The 12,710-nt window shown below is 37.7% G+C and overlaps 1 protein-coding gene across 1 annotated transcript in view; it reads left to right on the top strand.

Moving 5' to 3' along the window:
• tesmin (testis expressed metallothionein like protein) overlaps window positions 1-12,710 on the top strand; it is a 62,760-nt gene that overhangs the window by 25,269 nt on the left and 24,781 nt on the right. The window contains exon 3 of the mRNA XM_059651838.1: window positions 4,341-4,517. The gene's annotated coding sequence lies outside the window, so the exon portion shown is untranslated. The remainder of the gene's footprint in view (window positions 1-4,340; window positions 4,518-12,710) is intronic.

Genomic DNA, 12,710 nt, shown 5'->3' with positions numbered 1-12,710 from the left:
TGAAGGTTCTGCTGTCACTTGCCAAGTACATTGTTAGGATGGGTCCTAATGCACCTGAAATGTTTATTATACAGGAGCAAAAACATGCACAGTGCTTTCAACATGTATTCTGATAAGCATGAGTCCCTATTGATGAGAAATTCTTAGAAAATCACTCATCAGAGCTCATATCCTCAAGAATGGAAGGGAAAATAATGGAGAAAAGGACTCCATTAATAAGATAATATATTCATAAAAAAGATAATATATTCATAAAAAATCATGTTAATGTTTCAGTTCCCCATCAGGACATTGTTGTCATGTTTTTAATCAAAAAAACTAGTGCAGTCATCAGTTTCTTATTATGCTCTCTAATGTTTCGAAATTACTGTTCCTCTCACAACCTAAATGTACCTTTCCAATTTCCAAACCATACACATGTGGCAAAGGGGGAGAGAGAGAAACTGTAGGTTACACAGCAGCATTGGATGAGGACTTGAATCAAACCACTCACCTGAGTGTTAGGTATTATGTGCAGAAACCCAGAGGAGTCAAATAGGGAAATAAGAAACCCAGAGAAGAAGGAAGCTCATACATAAAGTAAAATGTATCCAGTAGATTTCCACTTTTGCTGCTGGGTGTGAGTGATCTTGGGGTGCAGAGCGGAAAATAGGTGCACAAAATCAGAAGCTCATAACAAGGCCTGCCTGAATTTCTGTCCACAGATGGGGACAACATGTTAGCTGTGTTATGGACATGTGATCCACGCTATCTCATCCTAACCTCTATTAATTGATCATACCTTACTATAACACAAACACTCTGAGGGAACCTTGAAGCACCGTTTGCCATTGTGTGGGAATTCAGTTTACTGAGGAAAGTTGGCTGGCATGAGGTAATTGTGTTATGTTAAACTTGAAACTGTAGTCGGGGAGGGCATTAGATCAAAGTAAAATGTTGTATACAGCAGCACCAAAATGCTTCTCCTTTAAGAAGACAAATGCAGAAGAAAACAAAATAAATGTTCTGAATCTTTCCTTATATGCCATTTGAAAATCAAGCCTCCACTTACAGACTCTAAAGGTATAGAATAATTGATGGCTCAAAATATTTGCAAGTGAAAATACATGATTTATCATATTCCCAGATATCATTTATGTGTTGTAAAATCTCCCATCCCCTTCACTCATCAAACTGCAAATATAATGTGCATTTTCCAGTTGCTTTAAACAATGCTGGTAATTTGCCATCTCTTCAGTGTTTGTTGATATGACAGCAGTAGCAGGGAGTAACATTGTAGCACTAGTGTGCCATACTGTGGCTGCAAAGGCAATTGGAGAAATAATTGTCAAAGATGAGGTTTCTATCTACTTTTTTCTATTAAATGTGTAAATGGAATTTCTGCTGCACTTTCTCCAAAGTTGTAGAAGTAAAATAGCAGCAGTTCTGAATAAACTCAGAGGTTTAGTTATCATGCAATGAATAATTAGAATTGGAAGATTGCATGCTGTCAATTAAGCTGATGATTAAACACAATTGTAATTGTTTATGACTCAATCTGATGTGGGATTGAGGATCAAATTGGAAATAGAAAGTTGAAAATGGTTATAAGTACAAATTGTCTTCATTGATTTATTTCTTTCTCTTGTGATGATCGTATCATTTAGAAACACCCAGAGATGTATTCTGTTTTTGGCAATGTAATGTCTAGGAAACCTACGACAGATTATTAAAAAAAAATTTGTTGTACGTTCTCGTTATTTTCATCTTCTTGATTTTGTGAGGCATATTAGTGATATCATCTCTCACATTAGTCATTGCTTTTGCCTAGTAGCCTTGTTTTTCACTGAAATGCTATGTTTCTAAGTAAATATATGCACTGCATCATGTGTGGATGTTTACATGTGTGCAGTGGTGCTTCATATTTTAAGAAGTCTTAAGCATCTAGCATATGAGAGCAAAAAAATGTAGGTAGATTTATAATAAAGCATCCTTTACATTTACTATATGGGCAGATTCATGTCAGATTTGTTATCTGATGTAGTAGCAAATGGGTTTGTGCTTGTGCTACTAACTACATAGATGGTAGGATAACAAAAAAACCAGATTATTGGGTGTTATGTCTGCTCTAGCTGGAATTAACACCTCGTTCAAAGGTAGAGTTGTGCAACTAAAACAGATTGAGCTTCAATTGCTCTCTGTCATAGCTTTGTATTAATTTCATGGGTATAAAACTGAGCATGAAACTCATACCTCAAAAGTCTGTAGGTGGGTGCATGTCTATTTATTTTTATATCTGAGTTCAAATGTTATCTATTATGCAGAAATGGTATAAAACAAATTTAACCCAGGATAAAAAATAATTTTGCTATACTCTTAAAATCCACAATTCCTGCAGTTTTTATTTTCAGTTGAGGCACAGAGGTTGCACTGGTACTTTTGTACCACTTTGTAAGCTATGCTCGCCAACATTCAGAAAAGTAACTGATCAAACATCAGACATTCTGGCTGATTATGTTTGCCTTTGTTATTTTAGTTGTGTAATGAACAGTTTAATCTGCTCCTTTAGCAAATGATAATTGGTTTGTTGAGTTACCAGATGATACAACAGTAGCATGTAGCTCATTTGAAGCACCACTCAGTGTGTCTTTACACACATTATCAAGTGGGGGATAAATCTGATCATACTCTAAGCTCTCAATATGAAATGTAGCTAACACAAATGTTTTATAGTAAGGTGACCAATCTATCAGATCACCAATCATCTCATTGAATGCCAGAGCAGACTTGATGGGCTGAATGGCTGTTTCTATGTCAGTAATCTATGTAAATCTGAAACATCGACTTTTCTGCTCCTCTGATGTTGCCTGACCTGCTGTGTTCCTCCAGCATCACACTGTATTGACTTTTTAAATCTGAATATCTTCAGATTCTGCAGTATCAAATGTTAAATATTTAGGTGCCACAGTCTGTTTAATCCTAGACACTGCAAACAAACAGAATATGAACTGATCATAGAGATGACTGAAATATCAGGCTAGTTCAATAATAGATGGCCAACCCACATTGCAAGTTTCGTCATCAGGCAGCAAGTTGCAATCTACCCTATTGTGATAGTGGATTTATATAATCAAGATTGAAGTTCCTCTTATATTGAGCCACATGAAAGCCAGACAAAGCAAGAATCTTTCCAATCATTCATCTCGCATCATTTGGGTTCGATTCTATGTGGAGCAAAGCTTCAATGTAACAAATCCTAGACTAAAGAAAACTTCAACCATTCATTGGATTCCCTGAGCAGTTTACAAATTTACTGCAACTTTTTAACATCCCACCCATTTTTCTATAATTTAAAAAAATCAACGTACTGAACCATGCAAATGCGTATGAATATTCATTTGGAGAACACTGTACTAATGAAAGCAGCTGAAAGCAGCTTGCAACATAACTTCAGCTTAGCTGGTGGTACTTTGAACTAACCAGTTACCGGCTTCAGACAGGTAGTGGAATTTAATAATAAAGTCACCATACTCCCACATTCCCATGAGAGAGAAACAGGTGGTCATGGATTAACCTAAGAGCTACCATATCTCAGGCGAGGGGTGAAGTCAAGAGATGGGTCCTTAATGATGACCCTGGGTGGTATGGAAATTGAATTCACGCTATGAGCATCACTCTGCATTTGAAACCAGGCATCCAGACAACTGAACGAACTAATCCCTGAGTCTATTAGTAATCTTCTAATCTCTGCTGAGAGATTAATGACAGAGATAAGAAAAACATGCGTATGAAATTGATCCATGTCTAGTGGAACGAAAAGGTAATGGAATGAAATGTTACTGTATTGTACAGTGCATTTCCATAAGCTTGGTAAGATCCCCTTGAAGTCAATTCACTATCTTTCTTTATAGACTGGATCTGAGATGAGGGTCACCCAATATTGGCAGTGCAGTATTCTGTCATCATTGATATATTATTTTCCTGCTCCCTGGAATTAGATTAGCATTTTGTTCTTTTCAGTGGCAGAAACAAAACCCGCCAATAGATCAATTCCAATTTTCTTGCAACATCCATTTTTTTAAGTTAGAAGTGGAAAAATAAACAACTGTTATATTTGGCAATTTAATTCCTGTTATAAACTAATCAAGTATGCATTGCATATGTGAATTTGTGAAAGTTGGCTTTTGAATAAAAAGTGCACAATGTTTTCAATCTTATTGTTGAGTAGATTTTGTTGGTTTCTCAGATACTGAAATATTGTGGTGCAATGTGTCAAAATATGCCAATGTACATACTAAAGATGAAATAAATTTTCATTTTACATTTATTCAAATGATCTTTTTTGGTAATAAATTCTGCAGGGACAGAATTCAGGACTGAAAGTGGCCCAGCCTTTTTCTCAGCAGTGTACATCTCCAATTTCCTTTCCATCAATCAGGCCTGGCCTTCCTAATCTAACCACTGGCTGTGCAAAGGATCCGGCAACAAACAACAGCAGTTTGGGATACACCGTGGTACCTACAGAATATCTAACTCAGGTAAGCAAGATGTGTTTTAGAGCCCAGGTGCGAAGCATTAAAGTAGTAGATGTAAACTATGATAAACTTTTAACTGATAACAATTTTAACCAAATTTTATTGTAGCAATGATGGTTAACCTGTGGAAATTTGGTATCATTAGTCTTTTGAAACTAACAAAACTTCTGGAGTATGAACATTTTCAACTAACATGAAAACCCAGAAGTGGCTGTCAGTAACAGTTGCCAGATTGCAAATAGAAATCACTGAGCTGGCTAAAATGCATTAGTTTATACCATTAGTTTTGCTTGAGAAGAATAGGTATTGATGATTTGAGATGCTACCAGATTGTTACTGATGTACTAAGTTAACTATTGCTGAACAATTTCATGGAGAAAATAATTTTATATTGGAGGAATGCCACTTTTTTCATTATGATAAAATATCTGTTGCAATAAAGTCTTTTTAAAATAAGGAGTTTGTAATATTTCAGCTTCTGCTTTAATTTCATGTGTCTACTTACAACATTTATTTTGCTGTCTGTAAAATACTACATGAAAACAAAGCTCAGTGCATTTTACTTCCTAGTTTGCATATAAGAACATTTTAGTATGATTACACAGTGTGGAGCTGGAGGAACACTGCAGGCCAGGCAGCATCAGAGGTGCAGGAAAACTGACGTTTCAAGTCAAGATCCTTCTTCAGAAATGGAGAAGGGGGAAGAAAGCTTTGAAATAAATGGAGAGAAGAGGGGTGGGGCTGGGGAAAATAGGTGGGTTGGTGATAGGTGAGTGCAGGTAGGTAATGATGGGGATTGGTTAGTGAGTTGGGAAGAACATATTGCTGGGAGAGAAGATGGACAGTTTGTGTCAGGTCAAGGAGGTGGGGATGAGAGGGAGGGTGGTCGTGGGATGAGGCTAGGGGTGGTGAGATTTTGAAACTGGTAAAATCCATGTTTAGGCCACTGGGTTGTAGGCTCCTTCCCCCTTCCCCCTCCCCCATTTCTGAAGGAGAGTCCCAACCCAAAACTTCAGCTTTCCTGCTCCACTGATGCTACCTGGCCTGCTGTGTTCCTCCAGCTCCGCACTGTGTTATCTCTAACTCCAGCATCGGCAGTTCTTACTATCTCTGACTGAACTTTAATTTTATTAGCTGTTTATCATACTTGCCCACATTAGGATCTTTGTGGATAGTTTTCTTAGAAGTCAGCAGCATTTTCCATTGTTTTGCCATTAATTGAAAAGCCTGGACCAACAAAACAATAAATTATAATGAAAGCCATACAGGCACCAGAATTCAATTGTCTCTTTTTTGCCAAGTCCAAATATGAGATCCTACAAATTCTTTCTCCCAGATATTTCATCACTGCATTTAAATCAAGATGCAAGACTGAGCTGGCAGCAAACATGAAATAACAACCAATTAGTGAAAGATGGGAATTTGCATTGTCACAACTGTATAATTGTAACACCATATAAAAATAGACATGACATAAAAATATCTGCCAGAAGCCCACAAGTAATCATAGCAGAAGTAGGCCATTCAGACCATTGAGTGTTCTCTGCCGTTCAGTGAGATCGTGGTTGATCTGATAATCTTCAACTCCACTGTATGCCTTTTCCCCATAACCCTTGATTCCCTTACTGATTAAAAATTCATCTATCTCGGTCTTGATTATAAATAATGATCCAGCCTCAATAGCCCTCTGTAGTAAAGAATTCCACAAATTCACAATGCTCAGAGAAGAAAATCCTCCTGATTGTCATAAATTTGATTTGATTTAGTTTATTGTTGTCACATGAGCTGACATACAGTGAAAAGTGTTGTTTTGCATTCTCTACAGGCAGATTGTATTGTATAAAGTGTATCAGGTAACAGAGCAGAGTGCAGAATACAGCGTTGTAGCCTCAGAGAAGGTTTACAGAGTGAAATCAGCATTAACGTTTGAGGGGTCTATTACTTCGGGATTATGTCCTCTAGTCCTAGGCTGTTCCCACAAGGGGAAACAACCTTTCTGAATTTAACCTGTCAAGTCCTCTAAGAATCTTATATGTTTTGACAACGGTTTCTTGAAAAGGGGAATCAGCTCCATTGGCTGCCCTTTACCTACACTTCATTCAGTCTAGTCTACTACATTCACTGCTCACAGTGTAGTCTTCTCTACATTGGGGAAACAAAGCATAGATTTGATGATTGCTTTGCAGAATACCTATGTTCTGTCTTCAGAAAAGACCCTGTGCTTTCAGCTGCCTGCTACCTCAACACACCACCTTGCTTCCTGGCCAACATTTCTGTCTCAGGCCTGTTACACAGCTCCAGTGAGGCTCAGGACAAGCTGGAGGACCAAAACCTCATTTTCTGCTTGAGAACTCTACAGCAGCTTCAATAAAGTCAGAGTACTTACCAGACTGTTGTCTTGAAAGACATGGTGATAGAGGTGGAGCTGAAATTAAGTGTTGAAGAACTGTAAAAAATATCACAGCTACCGACAGATAAATGCACAAATGTTAAGCTCCATGAAAACTGTGACAATAAACTAAACTGAAATAAAAATAAATAAATAAACTGCAGCTAAAATATTGGGTAATATTGGGTGCACCTTTTCAGCTGTCAGGTTTGGTTGAGATAAAAGGTGATATGAAGTAGAACTGACAGTTTCTACATACACAGTGACAAAATTATGCAAGAGAGCTAGAGCTGTTTAACAAGGCAGGGCAGCTCCACATAGCTGCACTCTAGTCACTGTTGGGAATTCATACATTTCATACCAAATTCTCTGAAAAACAGAAAATACAAACTTTAGATAATTTGAAAGCCTTGAAAGTACATTTTGAATGTCAAATGAATGTAAACTATTAATGGTATGTGTTTTATCTTAGCAAAACTTTCCTAAAATGCAAAGGATGGACGCAAACTTATTAGCAAGTGAAGCTGGATTAAACTGCAACCTTCCACCTACATCCTGGATGTTCTTTCTGGAGATACAGATGTCCATTTGACATTTCCATGGCTCCAGATGAATATCAATGCATACATCATAGAGCTGGTGATCTTCCAGGAATGGAAGTTGTAGTAGATGAGCTACTCATTAATGTATGCAGGGTCACAATGGAAGAAGCCATTGCCCCCCACAGTCAAAATTTAGTCTGACTGCTAGACAGAGCTTGCCACGTGAATATGAAGCTTAACAAGAAAAAATATTGTAACAAAAAATGACTCAGATAAAGTACATACACCATGTAACAATAGTAAAAGATCTTTGTCCAATCCCAAAAAGGTGAGAGAGGTAGCAGCAATGAACAGACATAAAAGAATTGTAATGATTTGTTGGATTCATCTACTATTTGGCAAAATTCTTGCTGTATTTATCATTGGAGTGTGGAATGTTATGCCACCTCATGGCCAAAAATGTACAGTGGTATTGGGGTATGGAACAAGAAGCAACATTCACTAAAATCCAGCAATGAGGGACTGCCATGCCAGGGCTGAAATAATAGGATAGAAATGTCTTTTATGCAAATTATGTACTGCCTAATGATAAAGCCTACTTCCACCTTGACTGAAATCAGATAACTCAATCCAAAATCAGGGATTGTGTGTGGTTGTTATATATTGTTCAGTATCCTTACCGTGCGTATCCCAACAGAACCATTGTGGATTTATGATGGTACTAAATCGTTTTCTGGAACTTTCACCTCCTGACTGAGAACACCAAAGAGCATCTACTGAGGTAGTAAGGAGGCAATTGCACTGCTGTCTGGATTCTGACAATGTCACCACTACTGAAAGAAATGGCACAATTTGGCAAAATATTTCATCCTGTACTTATGAGGACAATTTACAGGAAATACTAGAAGAAAGGGAAAAAAATACTTATACTATGTGAGAGGAGAGTTACTGACAAGTGGACCTGATTGATAATGGAGAATACAGCAGTTAATAATGACTGATGGTTAACTGTCAAGCTTTGTTTGTATTTTGTCTGTGTTTTGTTTTTTTAAACAAGGCATGTTGACTCTGATTTATTAAAACATTACTCTGAACAATGAACCAGAGAATGGCTGTCACATGTTTTGTGGCATTGAAATAGGATGACAAATTGTATCAAGCAACATATCCCTTTGGCTATTCATAAAAAGCATGGTACAGACCATACCTAACCAGTATGTGCTGTAAAACACACAATACAGTGCCAACATTAGATGTAATTCTGCAGTTGGACGCTATTTTTGGATAATCCTGTGTGCAAAGAATTATATTGTCAAGAAATTAGGGGTTTTCAGTCAGACTGGCAGCATTGTACACTTATGTGCACTGGAAGATACATTCATTAATAAACAAGATCCTGTTGGATTACTGATTACTGATGGAAAAACAATGGACACTTTGTGTTCAACGCAAACAAAGAAGGTCACAGCCATTCTCTGGTTCATTTTTCAGACCAATGCTTTGACAAATCAGAATCAGGTTACCTTCTTAAAAATGTAAACACAGCTTTGCAGTTAACTGCCAGTCATCATTAACTGTTGCATTCTCCATGGCAATGTCTCTATCAATCAGAATCCACGCACCTAACAGTCAGAGTCCTCGTGTCAACCAATCAGCACTCTCTTCCCATATAGTATAAATGCTGCTTTCCCTTGACTTTGGTAGTTCTTGTGAATTGTCCTGATGAGAGCAGGACAAAAAGTTTCCACAAATTTGATCTTTTCACTAATACCCAATGCCACCATGTTACTGAAAGCTGTGATTCTGCTTCTTAGTTTGTCTGATTTTCTTTTGATTTATACACGGCAACTCTCATTTGAGGAATTAGAGATTGGACTTCCCAGTGGAGTTAGGATGTGTTTTGTGACACTGTATTGCTCTTGAATTTGTAGATTTTCCAGCTACGTAAATCTGTACAAAGTACAGGGTTATTTCTTTAAATTATTTTCTTACAAAGTCTCTTTCTGAGTCTACTCCTAAGCCCTCAACTTTCATGTAGGATTGAATTAAACGCAGCACATTGATGAAACATAAAATATATGTTCAAAGCACTCATTACACAAAACAAAAACACATTGAGTACCATATTTAAATTTTTTAATCTTGGTTTGAACAGCTGCAGCAACCACCTGGCGTTCCAATCTCTGAAAATGGCAGTCTTACCTCTGAGACTAGTGCCCATATCCCTTCGACTATATCTCTAACAAGGTAAATGCACACAATATCTGACCTTAACTAACTAGTTTAGTTCAATGTTAAGAGAAAAAGCTTTGAACTCAAAATTCTTTATTGAAAGGCAAAATATGTATCTGTCTTCAGTGCTGTAACACTGCTGTAACAACTTGAAAAAAAAATTTTTCAAGTTATGTAATCTAAATTTTTGCAAACCGTATGCAAAGAATTATTAGCCATAATTGCACTTTACATTTGAGAAAACAATGCTGTTGCTGTCAACCTTTTTAGCAAAAATCATCAGTGTATTGTAAAATTTAACCTGCATCCTTGGTGGATGAGTGTGAAACGGAATGATCCAGTGGTTACAGTCCACATGGGAACCAACATCATTGATAGATTTAGGCGCTGGATTTTCACTGTCAAGTCACGCTATTTCCAGGCTATTTCAGCAGACCTGCCTCCTTTAAAAGGATCCCCCACCACTGAATTTTCTTTCTGGAAGGCAGGTGACACATGGAATTGAGCCTGAGTTTGCAGGAAACCATGAAGGTGGGGTATTGTGGACTGGTTAGAAGCCCTCTGATACTTCCACCTGTTTGTATAAAAGGCTGTTAGGCCCAGTAGCCATCATTGTACACCCTCTCCTAAAGCCCACCTATCACCCCATGTCAGATCAATTTTACCCCTATTCCTCATATCTGTTGTAATGCTCATGTTTACTCCTCAGCTTCTCATTGAGTATTGACAGAACTCAGTGACTGTTTGCAAATCTTTAAAAATTCAAGAAAGTTCATTCTACAATTGTCTCATTCATAAAATCCCACTTAGAACATTTACATATGCTCAAGAGGTCACAAAATTGTATAAACAAACAAATTTTGATATACCAACCACATCAGATATGACTATTTCCGTACTACATCCTTTCCAAATATAAATCAAAATGCCAGCATGGATTTCTTAAAGGGAAATGTGTTTACAGTTAACCTAGAATATTGATGAGGGTAATGCTATTGATGCGCTATGCATGAACTTGCAATAGGTATCCAATACATTGCCACATGACAGAATTGTGAACAGTTTTATACTTCACGGAACAAACAGGGCAAGGAAAGTCACCACAGTCTGAGCAGACGATAGGCTACTCTTTAATGAGAGACAGATAGCTAGTGGAGGTGGTTGTTCAACCTGAGGATCGCCATCCCTCAGTGGAGGGTAGAAATTGAGAAGGAGGGTCCTTTAGAGTAACCTCAGCTTGTATGGGAATTGAAACCATGCTGGTGGTGTCACACTACACTGCAAACCAGCTGTCCAGCCAACAGATCTAACAGGTCCCCCTTTCTAACAAACAGGGCAATTGCAATATGGATAAGAAATGACTGAGGGAAAGAAAGTAGTGAGCAATTATTAGTTTCTTGGGAGGAAGGTTTGTAGTAGAGTTTCCCTGGGGTCAGTTTTGGAACCTTTTCCTTTCCTGATAAACAACAAAGCATGTAATCTGTGAGAAGGGCAGTGTAAACTACTAAAGCACATTGATAAGTTGCTGGATGGCAGTTGAAGTTCAATGCTGAGAAGTGTCACATGAGACATATAGATCAAAAGAATATTGCGATACTAAAGGCAAAGAGACAAACCCAATAGATGTACAGAAACAGAGACCTCGGTGTATGTGTGCACTAAACATGGAAGAACAGGTAAAACAAACTGTTTCCTAGGCTTTATTGATAAAGATATGGACTACATGAGCAGGTTGTAAGAGATTTTAACAAATATATAAAAACAGTAAGAGTTATAGTACATGTTGGTACCTGAGAAGCATAGGTCAGAGGAATCATAATGGGAAATGAGAAAACAGCAGTGATATCAAACAATTACAAAGTGTTTACCTTCACAATAGAAAAAAAATTCTATATCAGAAACAGAGCTACGAAGGTGTTTGAATGAGTTTTGAATTTATGTTGATTAAGATCATATCAGGAAAAGTAATGAGGAGACATAAATGACTAAAAATTTGAATAATCTGCAGAGCCATGTTCTAGAAGAGGTATCAGCAGAAATAGTGAATCCATCAGTCGAAATGTTTCCAAACGTATTGGTGAAATGTAACTTCACCAAACAGGAAAGGATAGATAGAGAAATCTGTGGATTTTAGGTTAGATAGCCTGACATGAGTCAGAAAATCAGAAATGTTAATGATGATGATGTCAACAGTCACACAACACCAGGTTATATTCCAACAGGCTTATTTGAAATCACAAGCATTTGGAGCACAGCCCCTTCATCAGGTGAAGTGAGAGAGAAGCACGCAGAACACAGAACTTATGGGGAGAGGGAAATCAAGGGCAGAGAAATCAAAAGATTATACAAATGGTGTGAGCAGAGTTCAAAATAATAAGACCCTTCAGGTGATCTGAAATGTTAGACAATATGAGTAAAGTGTCAGCAGCTGATTAACAAGTGAAGGGCTGACCCATAATCTGATTAAGGGAGGCAGAGAGATAATTACAAAATATTAAAAATAAAGTAGTGCTAGAGACCAACCAGATGACTGGAATAGCATGCTAGGTGCAAGCGGCTCATGCCAAGAGTATAACCAAAGTCATAAGTAATCCAAAATTGTACAAACAAATTAAGGTAGAGAGATCATAACAATTTACCAAGGTTATGGTGACAAAATAGGACAGTAAGGAAGATTTTACAGATCTAGAACAATGTGATGGGGTCATACATAACATGACAGGAACACAAGATCACCGTTGTAGCTGTCTTTATGGAAATAGAGCTTGGCGATCAGTTTCTGCTCGGCAGTTCTGCGTAGTTATACATCTCAAAGGCAACCTTGCAGGGCGCTTACCCAAAGATCGGAGGCTGAATGTCCTTGACCATTGAAATGATCCCCGACTGGGAGGGAACATTTGTACCTGGTGATTGTTGTGCAGTGCCTATTCATCGGTTATTGTAGTGTTTGCATGTTCTCGCCAATATATCATGCTTGCCATGAGATAGACAATATTGGCCGAGTCACACGAGTACTGCCATGTATGTGGTGGA

The sequence above is a fragment of the Stegostoma tigrinum genome, chromosome 17 (assembly GCF_030684315.1).
Source record: "Stegostoma tigrinum isolate sSteTig4 chromosome 17, sSteTig4.hap1, whole genome shotgun sequence".
NCBI lineage: Eukaryota > Metazoa > Chordata > Chondrichthyes > Orectolobiformes > Stegostomatidae > Stegostoma > Stegostoma tigrinum.
Note: the sequence above shows the minus strand (reverse complement) of the source record. Positions and strands in the feature narration are given on the sequence as shown.